The sequence below is a fragment of the Anolis sagrei genome, chromosome 10 (assembly GCF_037176765.1).
Source record: "Anolis sagrei isolate rAnoSag1 chromosome 10, rAnoSag1.mat, whole genome shotgun sequence".
Lineage (NCBI taxonomy): Eukaryota > Metazoa > Chordata > Lepidosauria > Squamata > Dactyloidae > Anolis > Anolis sagrei.
The window spans coordinates 9,643,187-9,669,515 of record NC_090030.1 but is presented as its reverse complement, the minus strand read 5'-3'; the positions used below and the strand labels follow the sequence as shown (position 1 = coordinate 9,669,515).

The 26,329-nt window shown below is 42.9% G+C and overlaps 1 protein-coding gene and 1 pseudogene across 1 annotated transcript in view; one reads left to right on the top strand and one right to left on the bottom strand.

The window, feature by feature from the left end:
* The window catches only part of PCDH19 (protocadherin 19), a 232,677-nt gene that overhangs the window by 84,841 nt on the left and 121,507 nt on the right, over positions 1 to 26,329 (top strand).
* LOC132763050 (large ribosomal subunit protein eL27-like) lies at positions 19,585 to 19,998 on the bottom strand (annotated as a pseudogene).

Below are 26,329 nucleotides of genomic sequence, written 5' to 3'. Positions count from 1 at the left end.
ACCCAGTATTTATTTGGGAAATAGCAGGAATTCAGACTGGATTAGTAAATATGCTTGCGCTGTAATATATAATCTGTTGTGATACTTTTTCTCATTACGGTACAGTGAGCAATGGAAAGAGATGGACTTATCCTTGGCTTTCGATAGTGCTTTCTCTCTGCTTCTGCCTCCCTCCCTCCCTTTCCTCTTCCATGATTTGCAGAGCTTTTTATTTTATTGGGGGGAAATGGAGGCTCAACTGAGTTCTCTCACTCTCCCTATTAATCTCCATCAGAATCTGATGCCCTTTATGTAAACTGCGGCAATAATTAGGGGGTTGTCGGAGTTAAGCAGGCACAGAGGCTGACTCCGAGAAACATTCATTGTGGCTCATTAAATTTGGAATTACGACTTAAAAGGTCAGGAATAAGTATTCTGTTTATATTTCTGGACAGTCGGTCTAAATGGACATGGTGTTTACACACCCCTCTTGCCGCACTTGTCGCTCCACTTGAGCTGAGCAGCTGAATAGCCCTCGCGATGCCTGATGAAAACAAAAATGGGTACAGCGGTATTGATCAAAGGCAGGGAGATGATCTCTTGTATTCTCTGTAATTACAAGATATCGATATATAAAAAAGCTGCCTGCACTTACTGCTTTGTTCAGAGAGTTTCTTGCTCACTTTGCCTTTTTGGGAGGTTAGCAATAAATACTGAGGTAGAAAAATATCATCCAAGGGGTGCCTTTTTGTCTCACTAATGCAAGGATCTAGCACTACTTACCTAGAGCTTAGGATATTACTTTTGGAAAACAATTAGTCACAGCTAGGCTTCAGGGCCCTCAGAGTAGTTCATTACCATCACAGTTAGAATATTTCAAAGTAAGTATTTAAGTTCTGTTTCCAAAAGTAACTGCAGTAATTCCTCTGCTGTAACTTCAGCCTTTTATTTATTTACAGTTTTTATATTCCGTCCTTCTCACCCCGCAGGGGACTCAGGGTGGATTAAAGTATACACATATAGGGCAAACATTCAATGCCAGTTTGACAGACAACGAATACAGACAATACACAGAGGCTATTTAACTTTTTTCTGGCTACCAGAGGAGCTGCTGCTTTCATCGTCCATCAGCGACACCGATGAAGTTCTTCCGCATTCCACATCCCGGAGTTTTCTTTATGGCCTCATAAATTAGTTAATTTAGCCTCCCACACAAGGTGGTACCTTATTTTCCTACTTGACAGATGCAACTGTCTTTTGGGTTGCAAAGGTCGACAACAGGCTACACAATGGCTGGACACCCACTCCAGCCTGGGCTGGCTTCGAACTCATGACCTTTTGGTTAGAGTGATCTTAATGCAGCTGACACTCAGCCAGCTGTGCCACAATCCCTTGTTCCAGTAATTATAAAAAATATTTAAAGAGTTATAATAAAACAGTCCCTGCCAAAGGTTAAGGTAGTAATTAATGTACAGTGGTCCCTCGCTACTTCGCAGTTCACTTATTGCAGACTCACTGTTTCGCTTTTTTTAAAAAAAGAATTTAAGTAGCGAGGAAACACTGAGTGAAAGAGAGTGAAAGAGAAGGGCACCTCGTCACCGCCTGGGACTCTTGCTGAAGCTTCATCTTCCCTCTGGACCTCTTGCTGCTGCTTGGGCCCCACGATTGAGGAGGCGTCATGGGACCCAAGTGGCAGCAAGAGGCTCAGGCGGCGACGAGGAGGAGGAAGAGGAAGGTAAAGAGGGCAGGGAGGGAAGAAGAGCTGCCCCCTTGCCCTCGTTACCTTCCTCTTCCTCCTCGTTGCCGCCTGGACCTCTTGCCACCACTTGTGCCCCACGATTGAGGAGGTGGCATCAGAGTCGTGGGGCCCAAGTGGTGGCAAAAGGTCCAGGTGGTGACAAGGAGGAGGAATAGGAAGGTAAAGAGGGCGAGGAGGGAAGGGGAGGGGGTGTCCCTACTTTGCGGAATTTCACATATCGTGGGTGGTCCTGGAACGTAACACCCACAATAAGTGAGGGACCACTGTAATGTAGTTTTATGAAAATGGATTTAATAATATGTAGTTAGTTGTCTAATTAGTTACTTCCAAATTCTAGATATCTTGATGTGACCAGGAAGATCATAGGACCGGGCTTTAGCACAGTAGGTTAATCACCAGTTGCAGTAAATCTTGCTGAAAGGTTGACAGTCTGAAGCCCGGGTCAGGGTGAGCTCCTGTTCTTTAGTCCAGCTTTTGCCTACCTAGCAGTTTCAAAAATAGGTATCACCTAAGCGGGGAGATGTTTAAGGCATTCCTAAGGAAATGCCAGAAAAAAGATTAGATCAAGTCTTTGGCAAGGAAGATGGAGCGTCAACAACCCCCCTCCCCCACACAGGCTGAAACCGAGCACAGCCTCCAAGATACCGAAGATGGGAAAAGCCTATATACCTCTATCTATGTACAGTTGTCTGTCTTGTCAGTGTATAACGGTTTTGAATGTTTGCTGTATATGTGTTCTGTGATTCGATCTGAGTCCTCTTCATGGTGAGAAGGGTGGAATATAGATACTGTAAATGAATAAATAAAGAGGGGAACCTGGAACGTTCTTTGTCAGAAGATTCCATAATAGCGGTAAGCATGAATCTTGGTTGACTTGCATATGAAGTCTAGATCTTATGTGGGAGATCAACGGGGACCCAAGAAAGACCTCCACAGAGAACAATGGGAACAGAAACCAGGCAGAGCTGCAGCTCACTGGTTGGACATGTGCTTTGCCAGTAGTGGCTTTAGGAAGGGATAGTAGCAGAATGAGACTTCAATCTGAGGTTCCACACCTTTCTTCTGAGCTACACTTTCCAGAACATCAATAATGTAGACATGGTTTCCTATTTCCTATTCCTATTCATGGTTTCCACACCTTTCTTCTGAGCTACACTTTCTAGAACATCAATAAGGTAGGCATGGTTTCCTATTCCGGAATCATTACATTGATGGTTTTCATTGCAGTTATAGTTTGAACAGATGATCTTTGGTGACCCCTCTGAAACCCCCTCACAACCCCTACAGGAGTCCCAATCCCCAGGTTGAGAAAAGTATGTGTCAGAAGAAACATATAGGAGACATCAAGTTACACCGCTGACCCATCTAATTCATTCTTGCCTACCTTGATGAGTAGCGGCTTCTATCAGCTTTTGTAATCTTTCCCTCTGTTTTGATGCTAAGAATTAACCCTAGGGCTTCATGCTTTCTAGGCATGTGCCCTGTCACTGAATTGTGGTCCTTCTTTAGGTAGTGAGGCTGCTGCAGACCATCAAGAACCCTTTGCAGAGTAGACTAGATGAGATACCAAGTTAGACCATTGACCCATCTAACTCATTCTTGCCTACCTTGATGAGTAGCGGCTTCCATCAGCTTTTGCAATCTTTCCCTCCGTGTTGACACCAAGAATTAAACCTAGAGCTACATGCTTTCCAGGCATGCACCCTATGACTGAATTGTGGTCCTTCTTTCGGTAGTGCGGCATCTGCAGACCTTCAAGAACCCTTTGCAGAGTAGACTAGATGATGAACTATTGGTGTGAAGGCAGTTTCGTTTGTTCAGGCAGAGATTTAAGATGAACGAAGTGGATGTGCAGAGATAAAATAAATAGTAAGAGTTTGAAAGCATCCCTTTTTTAAGGACTGCAGTTTTGAAAACTTCTCCCCCAACTCAGCCCAAAGTCAGTATAGTATTAAAGCTAGAGTGCTGACTACTAGCTTATTAGCATATGCTTCCTTTTCCATGGGTTGGGATGCTCCGCCTGTGACACGGGGGCCACCCACTTCCCAGATACACCTGTTACAGGTGGGGTTGGATCATTGACCCTGACATCATGCTTCGCTCCTTATGTGGATTCCAAAGTGCTCTGCAGGAAAATGTTAGTGAGAAGGTCACAGGCGGCAGACTCTGGTGCCTCCAACAGTGGCACTGCTGCTACAGCATCCGTTGTGTAATGGGGTAGAGGTCCCTGGTGTGTTCCAGGTGGTGGTGAATCACAACCATGACTGGCACTAATTGGCTCCCACGTTGGCAGCCGAGACAGAGAAGCCGGGGTCCAAAATGGTCACGGCGGGTGGAACGTCCTCGCCACTGCTCTGGTCAAGGTTGGGGCTTGTTGGGAGAGCACACAGCATGTCTGTCTGTTCTGGGGATAATTAGAAACCTCTCTTTGTTCAGGACTGACAATCTGGTGTGAAAAATGTGCAGGCAGAGAGTCTCAGGGAGTTTGATATGATTCTGCATTTGGTTGCCGAGAGGCGAGACTCGGCGGTGCTTCAATTACTGGGAAAGAAGAGCACTTTGAAACAGGTGAAAAAGAAAAGTTGAAGAAGCTGGAATGTCTTTGTTATCCCTTCATCTTTAGCATCTTTGGGGATTCTCTTTTATTATATTTTGTTACAGTCATATCCCACCTTTCTCTCTTCTTCACTACTTTAACCGCACAACAACCTCACAAAGCAGATTAAGACTTGCCTCAAACAACCCGGTTTCATGGCTCAGCAAAGATGGGAATCTGGATTTATCATATCCCAGATCAGCACCCCACTGGCTTGCTACAGCTCTCAGAACTGGGAATTTGCTGTCACAAAGTAGCCACCAATTTGAGCACCCGGTGACACAGTGGGTTAAACCGCTGAGCTGCTGAACTTGCTTACTGAAAGGTTGATTGTTTGAATCCAGGGAGTGGTGTGAGCTCCCACTGTTACCCCAGTTTCTGCCAACCTAGCAGTTCGAAAACATTCAAATGTGAGTAGATCAATGGGTACAGCTCTGGCGGGAAAGTAACGGCACTCCATGCAGTCATGCCAGCCACATAGCCTTGGAGGTGTCTATGGACAATGCCAGCTACAACTGGAGATGAGCAGCAACCCCCAGAGTTGGACACAACTGAATGTCAGGGGAAAACCTTCACCTTTGCCTATAAGGCCATCAGATAAAATTCGTGGAGGAGAGGGCCATCGGTAGCTCATTGTCGCAATGGCTACACAGCACCAGTGAGAGGGTTAAATTGTACTTCAGTGACCTAAAATGCCTGCATGCCTTGTCCACCTATCCCAAATCCTCTGAGATAGAGACTGATAGTTTTGTGAATCACTCTTCCCCTTCTTTCCAGCTCCTTTTTGTTATCTCACTGCCACAGAAGGGTAACGTAGCCCAGCTCCCTCCTGTTCCAGCTTAGCTTAGCCAAACAGCTTTAGAAACCTTTCTTGTCTCTAATGGAATCCCTTGAAATAAAACTTTAGTTTATTTTCTGTAGCCCTTGGGGTCAATGCTCCTTAATCATAATAGCTAGCTGTTGTATACATGCAGTCTCTGTCAAATGTTGCTTTTGTGTTCTCCTTGTTGGCCACTGAGTTGAATGCTGGACTTAATGGACGTTTGGTCTTGTCCATCACATTGTATCTAAGGGACATGAGAGAAGCCTCTCACAGGAGGCTTCCCAAATGACAAAATCAATCTGCCCCATAACCCCACCAGCATTCAAATTTGGGCGTATCGGGTATTTGTGTCAAATTTGTCCAGTGAATGAAAATTTTCTCCAAACTCCACCAGTGTTCACATTTGACCATATTGAGTATTTGTGCCAAGTTTGGTCCAGATCCATCACTGTTTGAGTCCAGAGTGCTCTCTGGATGTAGGTGAACTACAATTCCAAAACTCAAGGCCAATGCCCACCAAACCCTTCCAGTATTTTCTGTTGGTCATGTGAGTTCTGTGTGCCAAGTTTTGTTCAATTCAATCATTGGTGGAGTTCAGAAAGTGAACTACTCAGGATGCTCTTTGATTGTAGGTGAACTATAAATCCCAGCAACTACAACTCCCAAATTACAAAATAAATCCCCCTTTAACCCCACCAGTATTCAAATTTGGACGTATTGGGTATTTGTGCCAAATTTGGTCCAGTGAATGAAAATACATCCTGCATATCAGATATTTACATGATGAATCATAACAGAAGCAAAATTATCGTTATGAAGTAGCAACGAAAGTAATGTTATGGTTGGAGTTCACCACAACAGGAGTAACCATCTTAAGCGGTCACGGTATTAGGAAGGTTGAGAACCACTGAGTTATAGAGTGTGGGAACCTAGAGCAAGAAATGCGAATTAGGCATCAGCACCATGGACAGGGATAGTACAAGCTGAACAGAATGTATATGCATCCTTAGTTGTTGCTCCAGCAAAGGGCAATAGGCTTTATTGTATGTTATGTTGCCTCTTGGGGAACGGTTATCTTACCTGAACTATACTGTCTTTGTTGCTGGCAAGTCTTTGGGTGATTTCGTTGCCATCAGGGGGTCACCACAACAGGAGGAACTGTCTTAAGGTGTCACAGCATTAGCAAGATGGCGCAGTGGGTTAAACCCCTGTGCCGGCAGGACTGAAGACCAACAGGTCGCAGGTTCAAATCCGGGGAGAGGCGGATGAGCTCCCTCTATCAGCTCCAGCTCCTCATGCGGGGACATGAGAGAAGCCTCCCACAAGGATGATAAAAACATCAAATCATCTGGGTGTCTCCTGGGCAACGTCCTTGCAGATGGCCAATTCTCTCACACTAGAAGCAACTCGCAGTTTCTCAAGTCGCTCCTGACACGACAAAAAAAGGAAAAAAAAGAAGCAAGGTTGAGAACTACTGCTCTAGGAGAAGAAGAAAAGAAAAAGAAAGCAAATGTACATCTTCACATTCCTACTGCTGCATCTTCTTTTCATATTGGGAAACGGTTGCTGATGCTGAATGGAATGACCCAGTGGCCATGCCTTGTGATCAAGAGCTTTGAGCCCAGGGCTTCTTCTTTTCCTCCTTCTTCTCATTGGGGTTTAAGCAAGGAACATCTTCTAATTGGAGAATTCATGTTGACTTTTGCCAGTTGGGCAGAGATTTGATGTCTGTTTTGTTTGCTTGTTGGCGACGGAGGGATTTGTGTCATCTTGCGGAACATCATTATTTGTAAAACCACTGGATAGTTTTAGCAGGAATGATGTATGAAATTCAGCCTGCTTCAGTCCATGGCATTATCAGGTTTCAGTCAGTCGGGACATGGCTATTCACACGACTCAGTTATTATCAAAGCTAAATGAAGTTCTGTGTCAAAACCATTTTTTCAGGAGTGTGTATGTGTGCGTGAGCATGTGGAGAACATGTCTCAAAAGTGAATTTCTCATGCATGTAATCTCCATCTCAGACAGCTTTCCACGAACTTGGATCAGCAGTAAGTAGGGGATTTAATTGCTTGGGTCCTTTTTGATCCCAGAAGAACTGAAAAAGGAATTGGACTCCTCTCTAGTGATATAGAGCAAGAGAAGAAAGATGAATCAACTTCTCTCTAACTTCTTCCTTCATCTTGCAATCTCCTAAGAGATTGGCCTTTTGCATCCTTCTGCTTCGTGATGAAACTGGAGCCTCCTTAGCTACTTATCCTCTGAAAGACAGTCCCAAAGCAGGCATGCAATTCGGCTCAAGGAGAAAGGGAGGGAAACAACCCCCATGTGTTACATTACTGAAGATACAAGATTCCAATAAGATAGATGAAAAATATAACAATTTACCATGGGTCTTCATACCTAAGTATATGCTGCTTTCATTGGGAACGGCTCTCTGAAGTCTACTAGTCTATCTATATACCTGCATTGTTTACGAATACTTCTGTCAAGTAGTCGAGTCTTGTGAATACGTACAATCTTGGTACAGAGGTATTTATAAACAATGCTCCCCAAGATTAGAGAGCAAACTTGAGCAGGTGTTGACTCTTTATGGAGAGTTAGATAATGTAACAAAATAGTTGTATCAGGAGAACTCGGGGCAACACGAATAAAATCAATTTGAGCAGTTTTAAAAGGGAAATCTACAAAAACAATGTAAACCAGCTAAAGGCACTTGTCTTCAACATGCTACTTTTCAGAGGTTGTTGAATTAGGATTTCCCATCATTCTGGCTATTTTGCTTGCTGTGAGGGACTGTTGAGAGTTATAGTCTAAAATCGATGGGAAGATACCACCAGGGTTGGATGAGAAACGAGTAAATTTCCAAATTCCAAAACTCTCATCTATTTTGACATTGACATGTTTACTTTTTATAATGTATACAATGTACAGTGTGTTCTGGGAATTAATTTGAGATGGTGGGGAAAAGAATCGAAGCAAATTGAACTGGGCAAACTTGCTATCGTTGGAGACGTCTAACCTGACCCATTACTTTAAATTATGACTGGCAGTTTTTGACATGGTTTGAAATGGAAGGACAAACTAATATGAGTAGATCAATAGATACTGTTTCTGTGGGAAGGTAACAGCACTCCATGCAGTCATGCTGGTCACATGAACTAGGAGGCGTTTACGGACAACGTTATCAAATGGAGATGAGCACCAATCCCCAGAGTAGGACTTGACTGGAGTTAATGACAAGAGGAAACTTTTATCTTTACCTTTACTCACACAGCAGTGTTCCTTAAAGCCACTGAGCATTAAAAATTTGGGCATTTTTATAAAACAAGACATGCCTAACAGTGAGAAGGGTGCAAAGGGGTCCCTAGTTCAACAGAATGCCCTGGAATTTGGGAAGCAGTTAGCAATTTTCAGGGGCAAATGTTTGACTCCAGTTTTAGAATTGGGGGACGTAGGGTGGAAATGGCAGGAACAACCTTCTGGAAACTTTGGAGTACTTCAATCCATGACGGCTGTGTAACCCTGCTATATGCAGTCTTCAAAGCTATTTTTATTTTATTATCAAACAATAGGAGAATCAGGATTGCTTTCAGTGCCATTGTTGTCAGTTCTTGCATCCAAGATCATATGAGGCGTCCAGCTATGAGTTTTCTGCAGATGGTGTTCCTAAAAATCTGGGCAGGCTTCGATGGAACAGAGCGCAAGATTAACTGATCCCTTTTGTCTTGGTAAACGGTCGGAAGCGTCATGCTCGAAGCCCAAAGGGGAGTTGTTTCTTTCTCTGGTGGCAGGTACAATTTGCTGGCATGAACCTTGTCAATGGTCAGGAAGTGAGACAACAGCTGGGTTGAATTGCATTTGGAAATTACCATGTTTTCTAAATAAGGCCAGCTGTTTTGATTTAGTGCATGTACTCAATTTTACATGTAATCATAACAATTAAGGGTTGGCAGGGATATCATGATAGTTAGGCATAACTGTGCGCGAGGCTTTGCAGTTTCACGAGTGATTGCCCCACAGAGGAGCAGGCGGACAGTCCACCGCAGGAGGAGGGGGAAAAGAGAGGGAACGAGAGAAAGAGATGATTGAAGTGATATTACATGCTTGGCTTTCTCCCGCTGGGAAGGCCCCGTGTGCTTTTGCCGAATGATTGGACTTTTTTTGTGCGCTGTCTCCGAGTATGCCTGCAGGCCTGACGTAAGCTCAGAACACCTGTTTCATGATGAATACATGCATCTCGACACAGGCCGGGCCAAGATGAAAATGTGCGTGTGCATGCGTGCGCCTGGTTAGTTTTCTGTGGGATTTGCACTTAATACAAGGAAGACAGATCTGGGATTTGGCATTGGGTAAAAGGCCTGTGTTGTTTGTTTGGTAATAAAGGACAGCATGCAAGCTTTCTTCTTCAAGCGTGCAGACGAAAGGTTGTGGCGAGGGAGGGTCAGGCGAGAGCTCTCATTTTTATGCAGCCTTTCTTAGCAGCTACATATGGGAAGGCGATGGCACAGGTTGTCTCACAAATGCAATGGCAGTGTTTATTTTAACTGCTGCAAATGTACCCAGTGTAGACCAGCGTCTCTCAACCTGGGGACTGGGACCCCAGGGCAATGTCAGAGAGGTTGCCAAAGGCCATCAGAAAATTGGATTGCATGGGCAAATGATGCGATTCTCTATAGCAGTGCTTCTCAACCTGTGGGTCCCCAAATGTAGAATCATAGAATCCTAGAGTTGGAAGATACCTAGTGGGCCATCCAGTCCAACCCCATTCTGGCATTAAGCAGGAAAAATGCATTCAAAGCATCCCTGACAGATGGCCATCCAGCCTCCAAAGAAGGGGCATCCACCACACTCTTTTGGCCTTCAACTCCAAGAAATCCTAACAGCTGGTAAACTGGCTGGGATTTCTGGGAGTTGAAGGCCAAAACACCCACAGGTTGAGTGTCCTATGTCCTTCCATTGGCACAACCTGTTTCCATAGAAATTTGTTTCCCCCTATATAATGTAGATGAGGAAAGTAAATAATATCTATTTTCCACATTCTCTCTGCCATCTAGATAGCTTTAGAATATCATCTGCCCTTTGTGTCTTTTCTGTCACCCCTTCTTGTACAACCATGAAAGGTAGGTCAATCTTGCTAGCCTTGCATTGCATCTACAACTTGGTGATCTTGCCTTGTCCAAGACCATCTATTAACTTTTGGCAGAGGTGATACTTGAACCGATCTGAAGGTCATTGTGCAGTTTGCACATTGCTTCTGTGTAATTCGGGTGGCTGTTTTGTTCGGGGAAGAATGGGAGGACATTTCTTCTGTTGAGAGCAACGTCCTCCCAGTGAGTTGGAAGTTGCAACCAATGATGAGCCAAATGTGGATGGGGTCACTCCTTCTTTCTCTCCCTTCTCTGTTTTGCATCATATGGGCTTGACTACAGGACTGGGTTGGATACTGAAAACTACGTCTACCACCTCAAACTGTATTACCAAACTTCTCAGCCTTCACAGACTGTAGGCATTCAAGTTTGTTCTCCTCCAGAGCCTTGGGAGAAAGAAACTCAACTTTTCCAAAGACAGGCTCCCATTATGCTTGTCTCCACTGGCATCCTTGGTCAGCTGCCAAGGTCCCAACACCCAGGAGAGATTATATGGACTATCTGTCTTCCCTTGGGTTTGTCGGGACTCCAATGTAAGAGATAATCCACAGAGCACTCCATATTGAGGGTTCCATCAGATCTGGAGAGAAAGGTCTTTCTCGGTGGTGACCTCTGGCTCTGGAACTTCCTCCCCAGGGAGATTAGGTTAGCATCTTCCCTATCTACTTTTCACAAAGACCTGAAGATGTGGATGTTCCACTGTGCATTTGAGTAGACAATTCCCTGGCCCCCTGGCCCCAACTAGGACTCAAAATCTTGTCCTTGCACTCTATTACTGTTGTATCCAAAGTTATAGTGTCCCTTTTAATATTGTTCTTATTCTATGCACTTTACTCACTAGCCCTATCCACTAAATTATTGTGCCCACCCATAACTATACTTGAATTATACTATTGTTAGTTGGTTTTGATGCTTGTTTTATATATCATTAAAATGTTGTTTTTATGTTGTTTTTATTGATGTTGTGCTTTTAACTCTGTTGATTGGGCTTGGCCCCATGTAAGCCGCCCTGAGTCTCTTCGGGGAGATGGAGGTGAGGTATAAAAATAAAGTTATTATTATTATTTGATACATAACAAGATTAGTACACAGCAAACAAGATCATTATGCTGGCTTTTGTATTTGATCACACATCTGACACTTTCCAAGTGTCTAGGACTGTGTGCTGTATCAGCAAATTATGCATGCAGATCCGAGTAGGGTGACCTTCTGCAGCTGACAGATGGTAATTTTGTCAGCGCCGATTGTGTTTAAGTTCAGGCCAAGGTCTTTAGGCACTGCACCCAGTGTGCTGATCACCACCGGGATCACCTTGATTGGCTTGTGCCAGAGTCTTTGCAGTTTAAATCCTCATATCATGTCATTATTATTATTATTATTATTATTATTATTATTATTATTATTATTATTTTATTGGCATAAAACACAGTATGACACAGCAAATGAGATCTTTGTGCTGGATTTTGTATCACAAAATCACTATTATTATTATTATTATTATTATTATTATTATTATTATTATTATCCATTTGTGGCCAGAGCATGATATTTGGTTATTTAATTTGTTAATGATTGTTTACAGACATCGAATTGGTTTATCCAGGATCCCAGAGGAAAATATTAACATATAGCTTGACTTTAAAAATAAACACCCCTAATTCTAGTGGGAAAACATTTCTGCCTTTGCCTTATGTTGCTGTCAATATAAAAACAACAACAACAACTAGTGATAACTTAAAAAGAAATAAATATCGAGATGTCTTTCCAGGACAGATGAGAAACTCCTTCGTATTTTTTTACTCGTTTGGTCAAGGTCCAACAGCCTCCAATTGCCGAAGAGCGTGTATGGATGGCAAATGAGGCCTTTGTTTCTAATTAACACCATTGTTCTCCCGCAGAAAGCAGCGATGGCTTAAAAATAAATATATAAAGAGATTAATATGTCTAAAAATGTCCCTGTTGGATGGCTCTTTCAGAAGGTTTCTGTTGATATATTTGTATTTTGTGTTGCTAAGACAACAGCTAAGAGCACTTTGAGAAATTATATATTAGTGAGCTGCATGGGGGCTTGAGGCTTTTTCGTTGATGGAGCGGCTGTTAAGATGCTTGTCTGTACAAATCAAAATCCCAAAGTTTCACCCTACGCCTGTCTGTGCGCGCACGCATGTGCATCCCTTTGTAAGAGGAATTGGCTTTCTATTTCAAACAGAGAATTATAGAGATGAGCTGAAGACGTCATGCTGATGTTGCTCTGTTTTTTCCCCTCTGGAGAACATTGAATTTACGATTTGATCACAACAGCATTGCGATGGAACCTGATATCCTATCAATATATCAATAATGTAAAGCATCATATATGTCTACTCCAATCTTCCATTGACTGTGCTAACTTGGAACAGGCAAGAGTTGCTGTCCATCAGTGTCTGCATATTCCCCAGCTGTTTTTTTTTGCAGATACAGTTGCATGTATGGGATGCTCATTTGTATGTTCTGCTTCCACACATGGGCACAGTGTGATTTCAGGTGTGGTCTGACCAAGGCAGAATAGAGGGGTAGCATGACTTCTCTGGATCTTGGCACTATTGCATGACTTCCTTGTATCTAGACCAGTGTTTCTCAACCTGGGGGTCGGGACCCCCAGGAGGGTCGCAAGGGGGTGTCAGAGGGGTCACCAAAGACCATCAGAAAACAGTATTTTCTGTTGGTCATGGGAGTTCTGTGTGAGAAGTTTGGACTAATTCTATTGGTGGTGGGGTCCAGAATGCACTTTGATTGTAGGTGAACTATAAATCCCAAATGTCAAGGTCTATTTCCGCCAAACTCCACTAGTGTTTATATTTGGGCATATTGAATAGTCACGCTAAGTTAGGTCTAGATCCATCATTGTTTGAGTCCACAGTGCTCTCTGGATGTAAGTGAACTACAATTCCCAAACTCAAGGTCAATGCCCACCAAATCCTTCCAGTATTTTCCATTGGTCATGGGAGTTCTGTATGCCAAGTTTGGTTCAATTTAATCACTGGCGGAGTTCAGAATGCTATTTGATTGTAGGTTAAGTATAAATCCCTGCAACTACAACTCCCAAATGACAAAATCAACCTCTCCAACCCCGCCAGTAGTCAGATTTTGGCGTATTGGGTATTTGTGCCAAGTTTAATCCAGTGAATGAAATACATCCTGTAGATCAGATATTTACACTATGATTCATAACAGTAGCAAAATTACAATTATGAAGTAGCAACGAAAATAATTGGATGGTTGGGGGTCACCACAACATGAGGAATTGTAATAAGGGGTCGCGGCATTAGGAAGGTTGAGAACCACTGATCTAGACGCTTTGTTGTTCATTCGTTGAGTCATTTCCAACTCTTCGTGACCTCATGGATCAGTCCACGCCAGAGCTCCCTGTCAGCCATCACCACCCCCAGCTCCTTCAAGGTCAATCCAGTCACTTCAAGGATGCCATCAATCCATCTTGCCCTTTGTCGGCCCCTCTTCCTTTTTCCTTCTATTTTCCCCAGCATCATTGTCTTCTCTAAGCTTTACTGGCTTCTCATGATGTGGCCAAAGTACTTCATCTTGGCCTTGAATATCCTTCCCTCCAATGAGTATTTCCAGGCTTTATTTCCTGAAGTATGGACTGGTTGGATCTTCTGGTGGTCCAAGGCACTGTCAAAACTTTCCTCCAACACCACAATTCAAAAGCATCTCTCTTCCTTCACTCAATCTTCTTTATGGCCCAGCTCTCACATCCGTAGGTGGCCATGGGGAATGCCATTGCTTTAACTATGCGAACCTTTGTTGCCAGTGTGATGTCTCTACTCTTCACTATGGGTCCTCGCTCTCCTCCCAAGAAGGAAACATCTTCTGATTTCCTGTCTGCAGTCTGTGTGTGCAGTCATCTTTGTACCTAGAAATACAAAGTCTGTCACTGCCTCCACATTTCTCCCTCTATTTCCCAGTTATCAATCATTCTTGTTGCCATAATCTTGGTTTTTTATGTTTAGCTCCAACCCAGCTTTTGCACTTACTTCTTTCACCTTGATTAGAAGGCTCCTTAGCTTCTCCTCACTTTTGGCCATCAAAGTGGTATCATCTGCATATCTAAGGTTGTTAATGTTTCTTCCAGTAATTTTGATCTAGACACTATAGAGTCCTGAAAGATACACAAGGCATTCATCTGTAGGATGTTGCCTGTTTAAGGCGGAAGGTCTTTTGTGTCAGAAAAAGAACTGAGCCCTTACTAAAGATAATTGATCCAGAAATGATCAGAGACTGTAACGATGAGACCAGCTCAGGCGGTGGATCAGAATTAATGCAGTTGCATGGGGAAAAAGTCAACTTTTAAGAGCAAACAAAGGGCACTGATTAAATACCTGGGATCTACAAAATCATTATATGAAAAAGGATATGCATATTGCTTGTTTCGTTTGTGTTTGGTAATCATTTACTGAGTTTCTATGTAAACATTCTGAGGGCATACCTGTTACTTACTTACTTACTTACTTACTTAGGCGATCCCTCATAGCTCGAGGATGATTGTCTTCCAGATGTGGTGTCTTGGCAGTGGGTCCGTAGTGACTGTGGAGCCCTATTCTTGATCCGCATGTTCTCCTGCAGTGAGGACATCAATTTCCAGATGGAAGGCGGTCCCAGTCAGGGTTGGCTTGATGTGCCTTCCTCTTGACACATTACTCCCTTTTGCTCTCTATTTATTTATTTATTTAGAATAATAGAATCAAAGAGTTGGAAGAGACCTCATGGGTCATCCAGTCCAACCCACTGCCAAGAAGCAGGAATATTGCATTCAAATCACCCCTGACAGATGGCCATCCAGCCTCTGTTTCAAAGCTTCCAAAGAAGGAGCCTCCACCACACTCCGGGGCAGAGAGTTCCACTGCTGAACGGCTCTTACTAAAGATAATTGATCCAATGATCAGAGACTGTAACGATATTTGCTATATTTGTATTCTGCCCTTCTCAGCCCTCATGCAACTCAGGGCAATTTACAATGCCAATGATTCAATTCCATTCATGCCTCTTCGAATTCTTCAGCACTGGTGGTCTCAGCTGACCTCCAGTTAGAGCGCTCAAGGCCCAGGGCTTCCCAGTTCTCAGTGTTTATGCCACAGTTTTTGAGGTTGGCTTTAAGTCCATCTTTAAATTTCTTTTCCTGCTCACCAACATTTCGTTTTCTGTTCTTGCATTCGGAGAAGAGTAACTGCTTTGGGAGATGGTGATCGGGCATACCTGCATACTTATATCAGTTTCATGCCACTTTAACCATCATGGCAATATGTTAGGATTTATGACATCGTGAGATACTTAGAGATTTTTGATAGAGAGCCCTAAGGCCTATCTTGAAAGTTTTGTGTGATTCCAGCCATGAAAGCCTTCAACAATACATTAGCTTACTTCTATTTCTTAATGAACTCTGTGAATAGTGGGAAGTCAGTGTTCTTATACCACTACAGCAGAATATAAAGTTGTATTGTCGAAGGCTTTCATGGCTGGAATCACTAGGTTCTTGCAGGTTTTTTTGGGCTATAGGGCCATGTTCTAGAGGCATTTCTCCTGACGTTTCGCCTGCATCTATGGCAAGCATCCTCAGAGGTAGGTAGGTCTACCTCTGAGGATGCTTGCCATAGATGCAGGCGAAACGTCAGGAGAAATGCCTCTAGAACATGGCCCTATAGCCCGAAAAAACCTACAAGAACCTAGAATATAAAGTTGTTGTCCTCCAGGTTTTGCTGGACTACAACTCCCAGCTGTGGCCTTCCCTATTGACTGTGCAGGCAAAGTCAGATTGGAATGGAAGCCCACAAGTTGCCTATCTTTGCCCATGACTCGTGTGAATAATAATAATAATAATAATAATCATCATCATCATCATCATCATCATCATCCTAGGCACTTGGGAAGTGTTTGACGCGTGATTAGAGAGATGGGCCAAAACTAACAAAATGAAGTTCAACAGTGACAAATGCAAGATACTCCACTTTGGCAGGAAAAACGAAATGCAAAGATACAGAATGGGTGACGCCTGGCTCGAGAGCAGTACGTGTGAAAAAGATCTTGGAGTCCTCGTGGACAACAAGTTAAACATGAGCTAACAATGTGATGTGGCGGCAAAAAAAGCCAATGGTATTTTGGCCTGCATCAATAGGAGCCTAGTGTCTAGATCTAGGGAAGTAATGCTACCCCTCTATTCTGTTTTGGTTAGACCACATCTGGAATATTGTGTCCAATTCTGGGCACCACAATTCAAGAGAGATATTGACAAGCTGGAATGTGTCCAGAGGAGAGCGACTAAAATGATAAAAGGTCTGGAGAAAAAGCCCTATGAGGAGCGGCTTAATGAGCTGGGCATGTTTAGCCTGAAGAAGAGAAGGCTGAGAGGGGATATGATAGTCATGTATAAATATGTGAGAGGAAGCCACAGGGAGGAGGGAGCAAGCTTGTTTTCTGCTTCCTTGGAGACTAGGACGCGGAACAATGGCTTCAAACTACAAGAGAGGAGATTCCATCTGAACATGAGGAAGAACTTCCTGACTGTGAGAGCCGTTCAGCAGTGGAACTCTCTGCCCCGGAGTGTGGTGGAGGCTCCTTCTTTGGAAGCTTTTAAACAGAGGCTGGATGGCCATCTGTCAGGGGTGATTTGAATGAAATATTCCTGCTTCTTGGCAGGGGGTTGGACTGGATGGCCCATGTGGTCTCTTCCAACTCTTTGATTCTATGATTCTATGATCCAATACAACAGCCAGCAGAGTGTCTGCTATGGACTCATCTTGTTGTGTTTCAAATAATAATAATAATAATAATAATAATAATAATAATAATAATAATTTATTTGACCAGTCATATGACCATTTCAAAATAGAACACGAGTAAAAAACAAGGCAAAAACGTGTGAAGTATAGGGCACAATGTATTTTTAGATGCGTAAATGTCATCTTGGATTGTTGCCCACCGCTAACACCATCCCAAACCCCCAAGATGAGTAGCCTTTATTTATAGTCCGCGATAGGCATGGCATGTTTTCCTCTTGTCTAACAGGAAGACTCCCATCTGCTCCTCTTTTAATTCCAGGCACATGACGAGAATGGCTCTGGACCTCTTCCCTGTCCTCTCTATTCCTGGCCCCTCTATGGGAATGACAGGCCTGTGTGCGCGCATGCTTACACACGCAGGCACAGGACGAGAGCCCCTCTTGCGTGGAGGGTTGGCGCGCAAAGAGATTTTGCGCAGGTGGGAGCAGAATGAGTTGGGCATTAGCAGCTGGCATGACGAGGTGGAGACGCGGCCAGTTTGCTTGGAGCCATCTGACAGCACAAGGCTGTTCCGCAGGCTCCCATTCGGGAAGCCAGGGCACTAAAGCCTTCTTCCTCGCCTCCATGGCTCATCCCTCTTCACAGTTTGTTTATGGATGATGTCCGATCCTTTTTTCAAATATATATATATATTTAAAAGCCATCTGCTTTGCATGTCTCAAAGGGAATGGTCTCAGGATGAAAAACAACATGGAAAAAGACGTCAGAACTGTTTTCCTAGGAAATGAGTGGTTGGTCAGGCCAAAGGAATTGTGACACATTGGGTCTATCAGCCAAAAACGTCAACGTTCTACAGAAGTTGGCAATAATTTTTTATACGTACAGAGTTGCTCATAATTAATGTTATTTTAATAGCTATTTTAATAGCTATGACCTAACTACCGTATATACTCGAGTATAAGCCGATCCGAATATAAGAAGGCACCTAATTTGACCACAAAAATTGGGAAAACGTATTGACTCAAGTATAAGCTGAGGGTGGGAATTTCAGCAGCTTACTTGTCTGAACGCATCTACCCCTATGTCCCACCTCGTAATCTAAGATCATCCAGGGAGGCTCTGCTCTCGCTCCCGTCAACAGCGCAAATGCGCCTGGCAGGGACGAGAGACAGGGCCTTCTCGGCTGTGGCCCCTCGCCTATGGAACACTCTCCCAAATGAGGTAAAATCTGCTCCCTCCCTCCTGGCTTTTAGGGAAAAATTAAAAACATGGTTTTGGGACCAGGCCTTCGGGGAGTAGAAACAAATCTATGCAGCATTTCGGAAAGACAATGACTGGAACGGCGATTCGACGGATGTTTTACTGTTTTAAAGATTGTTCTGCTGTTTATGGATGTATTTTAATTTGATTTATGTCTAACTGTAATTGTATAATTGTAATTGTTTGTGCTGGCATTGAATTTTGCCATTACCTATGTGGAAACCGCTTTGAGTCTCCTTCGCGGTGAGAAAAGCAGTATACAAATACTGTAAATAAATAAATAACTACATTTCACAATAAAAATAGATACCAATAAAATTACATTAATTGAGGCATTCATAAGTTCAATGTTTTTAAATATTTACAGAAAACTATAATTTAAAATAAGATTGTCCAACTCTGATTAAACCATTATTCTAACTTCCTTCAATGTCAATGTGCTTATGTATCCTTCCAATCTATATAAATAAAAATGTAATGTTAGTTTGTGGTATTAACATAACTCACAAACCACTGGGTGAATTGATACCAAATTTGGACACAAGACACCTATCAGGCCACCAAGTGACCATCACTCTTAAAAACACTGAAAAACATAGCAGAAGAGACTTCAAAAGCCAAAAAAAATTAAAAAAAATTACAGTGCATGAACAAAACCACATATATACAAATATATATACACACACAAAACACATATACACAGACTGGGCCACAGCAATGTGTGGCAGGGGACGGCTAGTAATAATAAAGAGAGTAAAATAATAAATGCCATAATAATAATAATAATAATAATAATAATAATAATAATCATAGTAGTAGTAGAGTAAAATAATGGAAATGTACCAATAACAGTAATAATAGAGTAAAATAATAAATGTAATGATAACGATAATAAATAAAGTAAAAATAAAAATAATAAAAATAATAATAGAGTAAAATAATAAATAACCTTGACTCTCGAGTATAAGCTAAGCGGGACTTTTTCAACCTAAAAGAAAGGGCTGAAAAAATAGGCTTATTACTTGAGTATATACAATAAGTTACATAGTGTTTGTCATGTATTTATTTATTTATTTATTTACCATATTTAAACCCCACTCTTTTCAACTCTGAAGGAGCTCAAGGCGCCTTACACATAGGCTATTCAATTCAATGTACATATCCTAGATGTCGTAGTTTGGTATGAGTGATAACAATTCCATATTAGAGATCTCTACTTATTTCACCCAAACTATTATCTCTAGATTTCATATCCTGAGCTTCTGGAAAAACCACTTGTTCTTGCCTGTCTTGTATCTTTCCTCAAATTTTACTTTGGTCTCTCGCCGTGCTTTACGTTTCAAAGCAGTGTCCCGAAATTCATGCTTGTTGACAATGGTCTTGTCCAGGGAGATGTCAACGGAGTATCTGGTTGGCGTCAAGTGGTTGTAATTGTAGACTTTCACAAAGGACTTGATCTTCGACCGTTTGGCAATCTTCTTCTGGCCCATGCTGGCTGTCACTTTGTTGGGGTAGCGATCAATGCCAGCTACCAGCGCATGGCTGTATGGAAGGTCGGACGTACCATCGTCAATATTCTTAATGATAATGGCTTTGCATCACGAGTAATGTCCAGCAAGCGCAAGGACCACCTTCCCAGGTTTCATAAACTTGCCCATCTTGATAACTTTGAGCCAATGGGCGTCCGAAATTGAAAAGCAGACTTCATATCTTGATTTCCTCTCACCCTTGCCTTGTGCTCAGCAAATGTGCCTCTAATCCAGTGAGGATCATTTCAACAGGTTTGAGGTCAGTCTCCTCCCTGTGGGGCACGTAGGCTACCAAAATGGCAGGGACGAGAGACAGGGCCTTCTCAGTAGTAGCCCCTTCCCTAGGGATATTAGATCAGCCTCCTCCTTCCTGACCTTCTGTAAGAAAGAGATAACTTGGCTTTTTGATCAAGCCTTTGGAGATCTTGTGCAATACATAAATACAAAATTAGGTGGAACGACTCAGACTATGACTTTGGATAACGAGGCTAACAGTGAAGGTATTGTTTTATTCGTTTTAAATGTCTTAATGTATGTATTTATCATTTTATTTTAGTGCTTGTTTTAGTTTCACATTGTTTTGAAGGTATCGAACGGGTGTAAAGCTGCCTTGAGTCTCCTCCAGGTTGGAGAAAGGCAGGGTAGAAATGTCGTAAATAAATAATAAGTAAATAAAATTAGGAAGGGGGAGGAATCAAAGTAGACATTGAGAGATTGACATGAATAACTTTTCAATAACTTTAAAGCATAGGTTCTTTTTATTGCAACTTCCAGTGTAAGAAAGGGGTACAGAAAAACATTTAGACATACAGATTCTATGTAACTACACCGGATTCACAATTATATTGGCTAACAAACAGACAAAGAAAGGTTACATTTATACTCAGCATTCATCCCTATACATACATTACCATTTCTCCTGCTGTATCCAGAAGAAGGCCAGACCTTGCTTCCCTGCTGCCTGCCAATGCATAGTTCCAAAACTTCCATGAGTTCAAAACTCCAAAACTCCCTGTTTTCCATACAGCAGAACCTGACGCCCTGCACAAAATCAAAGACTCCAAAAGTGCACTCCTTCCTCTTCCCTTGAGAAAGAAGCCCCAAAGTGACCAGATTGCTCCCTTGCAAATCTGACACCCTCTGTACGTGCGCTATCTCTCCTTCCCATGGAGCAGAACATAGTTCAGTGGTTCTCAACCTTTGGGCCCCCAGGTGTTGTGACCTACAACTCCCAGAAATCCCAGCCATTTATCAGCTGCTGGGATTTCTGGGAATTGAAGGATAAAACATCTGGGGACCCACAGGTTGAGAATCACCGGCATAGCGGGTGGAACAGACTACTGCATTCTGCCACACTTGAGATTTATTAATTTAAGTCTTTTATAGGAATATTTCTGCTGATGTAGTAAGTAATTGTCCTATTTGAAATTATCTTGAGTCATCCCCTCCTGGCAGATGTTGATTCTTCTTGATTGGTGTGTTAGCTTTGTGTTGACTTCCTTCTTAACATAAGGAATGTTGTAAACATTTCCCTTATCATTGTCACAGTTCTTATCACAGTTTACTTCTCAGTTCTCAATAGCAAGTTTTAATTGCAGTCCAGCAAGCAGGTAGTTAGTCATTGCAGGACTTAATATTTTACTGGTGTTCCCAAAATTATTAACTGCACTCATTCTTCCATTCAATTCATTCATAGCATATATCAAATCCACATTGATCAAATCTGCATATTAAAGTTTCGTGACAAGATGTCAGTTTTGTGAAATTGATCCTTTTTTTTCAAAACTGACTGTTTAGAAAAATATTTTAAAAACAATTTAGTGTGAGAAGAGCACAAATGGAGATAAGCTGTCACTCCTGTAGGCTTGTAGGGGAGACAAAATAAAGGGGCTGTTTAGGGACATCAGAGCCCCCAGTGGTGCAGTGGGTTAAACCACTGAGTTGCTGACCTTGCTGGTCAAAAGGTCACAAGTTCAAATCCGGGAAGCTGTGTGAGCTCCCACTGTTAGCCCCAGCTTCTGCCAACCTAGCAGTTTGAAAACATGCAAATGTGAGTAGATCCATAGGTACCACTCCAATGAGAAAGTAACTGCACTCAATGCAGTCATGCTGGCCACATGACCTTGGAGGCATCTACGGACAACGCTGGCTCTTCAGCTTAGGAATGGAGATGAGCACCAACCCCCAGAGTCAGACACAACTTGACTTAATGTCAGGGGAAAACCTTTACCTTACCTTAGAGACATCAGACCAGCGTTAGGTATGGCAAAAAAGTCTTTGGAATAGCTGCATGTTTTCCCTGGCTTATTCCATTCTTGGTGCATAAAAGAAGTTCTTTTTTGGTGACTGTAACCACCTGTTGTTGCAGCAAATGTCATAAATTGATGTTGAATGGTGTTTAATTGTTCCCCTCCTGCTCCTTTTCTCCTGCAACACCTTCTTTGGCCTGTTTTCCCCACTTGTTTGGCAACCATGTTTTGGAACATGAAGTTGCAGAGGAGGTGTTGAGAGTGAAATGCAGCAGGTGAGAGGAGGGATAAGTACCCCCCTTCAAATCCCCTCACAATGCTTTGCATATTGGCATCTGGCTTTGGTTTAGTGTCCTGGGGTTGCCACCAAAGATCTGTCCTGACTCTCTGTATTGCCGCCTCTGAAGCAACACCATCATCATCCCAGCCGGGTTGGCGACACTCCCAACAACCTGGTGTCAGATATTGGAGGCCATGAAATTTTACAAAGAGCGTGCATCTGTTTTCCCGCAGAGACCTCAGGCGCTTTGATATTCAAAATCATCTTTCAAGAGTGAAGAGGACAGAATTGCAGGGACTGTTTTGTGCACTAAATCTCTAGCTTGACTGTACAGCAGTAATTACAAAGCGAATGCACAAATGGAGCCGTGTTGCCGGTGAGGCTGACTCCCCTTAGCTTTCTGCAGATAACGTGTCTCTCCCTGGGAGGCTCCTGTTTTTCTTAAATTAGATATTGTGTTTGTATTTTTGAAAAAGGTCACAGCTAGCCAGCACAGCTTTAAGCTTTATTATCTTGGAACCGAAGCATAGCCTCCACCGGCACACCCTCCACGGTTCCAATCTTGCTTGTCAGGCTGCTGTGATTATGCCAGCAGGAGACCCGGCCCTCTTCCTTTATGCCGCGTGCCACTGAAGATGCATATATTTTTTATTAATTCTTTTGCTTTGCTTATAATTGCAATAGACAAAGAGCGAAAGGTTGCTCTGGCACAAAAGGTTCAGCTGACTTTTCTGCAGCCCACTGCTGCGTCTAACACGACAGAGCCGTGGGATGCGGATGTGCTCATACAGGATGTGATATAGATATTTCTATTATTCACAGTCGGAGGCACCGCTGACACTTAGATTCCACTGCACCCAACATGAGCATATTATTCTAAAATATGTTTTGAGACCCTAAGGTGGGAAGGACAGGCCTCTAGAGTCAACACTCCATGTTTGGGGTTTTTGCTTTGAGCAGTTTGATTATTTGTGGACAGAGGCGGCCCTAGGTAATTTTCAATGGTAAGCAAACAGTATTTTGGCGCACCCCCACCAATCATTGATATATATTTTCTGTTTGTCGTGGGAGTTCTGTGTGCCATATTTGGTTCAATTCCATCATTGGTGGAGTTCAGAATACTCTTTGACTGTAGGTGAACTATACATCCCAGTAACTACACTTGCCGCATTTGCTCCCTTGCCTGGCCCGCTTTGTGTCTGGAGGCGTGCCTGAAGTCCCCAGTGTGTGCACCAAAAGTCACCTAGCAGTCCGGGGGGAGCCTCGGCTTCCTTTTTTTTTTGAGGGGGTGCTCCTCAAGTGGCAGTCGAGGGGCATTTACAGAGGCGCCTCTGCGCCCCTGGCAAAAAAAAAGTGTTCTGCAACCACTTACTTCGCATAATGGATGAGCCGCCCTTGTTTGTGGATTTAATTAATACTAGCTGTCCCCTGTCACACGTTGCTGTGGCCCAGTTTGTGTATATGTGTTGTGTGTGTGGTTTTGCACATGTGTTGTAATGTAATTTTTGTGGGTTTTTTGCTTTTTAAGTCTCTTTTGCTCTGTTTTCCAGTGTTTTTATGAGTGATGGTCACTTGTTGGCCCGATAGGTGTATTGTGTCCAAATTTGGTGTCAAATCATCCGGTGGTTTTTGAGTTAATTCAACAAACGACCATGACATTTTTATTTATATAGATGTACCTTCTTGGAGGTAACGGCGCTCCATGCAGTCATGCCGGCCACATGACCTTGGAGGTGTCTACGGACAACGCTGGCTCTTCGGCTTAGAAATGGAGATGAGCACCACACCCCAGAGTCAGACATGACTGGACTTAATGTCAGGGGACTACCTTTACCTTTACCTACCTTCTTGGAATCTCTAGGTCCTCTGTCTAAAGGGAACTGGGGAATCTAAAGGTTTCTAGAGAGCACACTTCCGTAGGTCTATGTGTTGTCGAAGGCTTTCATGTCTGGAATTTCTGGGTTGCTATAAGTTTTCTGGGCTGTGTGGCCATGTTCCAGAAACATTCTCTCCTGATGTTTCACTCACATCTATAGCAAGCATCCTCAGAGGTTGTGAGGTCTGTTGGAAACTAGGCAAGTGGGGATTATATACCTGTGCAATAATGTCCATGGTGGGAGAAAGAACTCTTGTCTGTTGGAGGTCGGTGTGAATGTTTCAATTGGCCAACTTTGGAGCCTGTGGAGCCCTTTAGCACTTCTTCTGGAGCCCCAAGGGCTCCTCAGAGCACAGTTTGAGAACTGCTGAACTATTCCATAGGCCTTCACTTTCTTCTCAAGAAGGACACTGTCATTTGCCAGTGGTCTTCCTCCTAAGCAGAGCACAAAGACTCTGGCACAAACCAGTCAAGGTGGTCGCAGTGGTGATCAACACACTGGGTGCAGTGCCTAAAGACCTTGTCCAGGACTTAAAAACAATCAGCACTGACAAAATTACCATCTGTCAGCTGCAAAATGCCACCCTTCTCGGATCTGCACACATTATTTGCCGATACATCACACAGTCCTAGGCACTTGGGAAGTATCCAACGTGTGATCTAATACAACAGCTAGCAGAGTGATCTAGTTAGCTGTGTACTAATCTTGTTGTGTATCAAATAACAACAACAACAACAACAACAATAATGTGTGACTTCTGAATTCAGACAGAAAGAGTTTTGGAACACAACACTCCTGACCTCACGATCATGTTAAAAAACAAAGTATGGATTGTCGATGTTGCAATCCCAGGTGACAACAGAATTGAAGAGAAACAACTGGAAAAGCTGACACAATATGAGGATTTAAAGATCGAACTGCAAAGACTCTGGCACAAGCCAGTCAAGGTGGTCCCAGTGGTGATTGGCACACTGGGTGCAGTGCCTAAAGACCTTGGCCTGCACTTAAACACAACCGGCACTGACAATGATCCAATGCAACAGCCAGCAGAGTGATCTTGTCTGCTGTGGACTCATCTTGTTGTGTTTCAAATAATAATAATAATAATAATAATAATAATTATTATTATTATTATTTTACCCATCTTTCCTTTCAGACTATTAAAATGCACTAACATATTCATAAAACCGAACTATTGAAGAGGGATGATTATAAGTAACTAGACAATACCTCCTGGAGATGTGTATATATATGTGTGTGTGTTGGATTGGTGCAATTTGTATAAAATATCCAATGAGCATGAGATAGGGTTTCGGTGTTACATACATCTCTTCCATTACAACACATTAATACATTCTCAGCTGAAGTCCTTCTCCTTGACCCAACTACCTCACTTTTCCTGAGTCTTTTCGGGTAATTCGAGACTCTGTGCAGTTTGTTTTCCTTCGGATCTCTTTTCCACTTAAGTCCTTGAACTTTACTGTGTTCTTCCCTTCCTTTGTTTCGCTTGTCACACCAGTCCTACTTTTCCATCCCTGCCATCTCCAGGCAGTATAAGAAACCCTTCCTCCTATTCCCCTCCGTAAGTTGAATTATGTATCCATGTTAGGTTGTGGATTCTTTCACCAAGGGCAGCTTAAATGTTTGTGAACACTTTGCAGCATCACAGCAACGGAGCCAGACGAGGGAGGAAGCATTCAAACGGAGGCTGTGTTATTACATGGAAAAATAAAGGGATGTGGCTGCCTTTTGTGTCAGAATTTGAGAAGTGGGGTTTCGTGTGCTGCTTGGCTGGCTTTCTTCCTTTCTTTGGAAGAGATCTTATTACTAATAGAACTGCAGGTTCTGAGTCAGAGCAGCTGTCGAATCAACTTAGCCAACACACCCCATTCCTTGCTGCGTATTCCTCAGCGCTTTGTCCAGTTCTATTTTGACCAAGCCGGGCAAAGCAGAAAATGCCTGTTGCTTCCCCTTGGGAACCATTTCCGCAGCCTAATAGACTGAGACACTGAAGCGGTTCACTTCCTACCTGTTCTTAGAAGAAGCCAAAACGATGG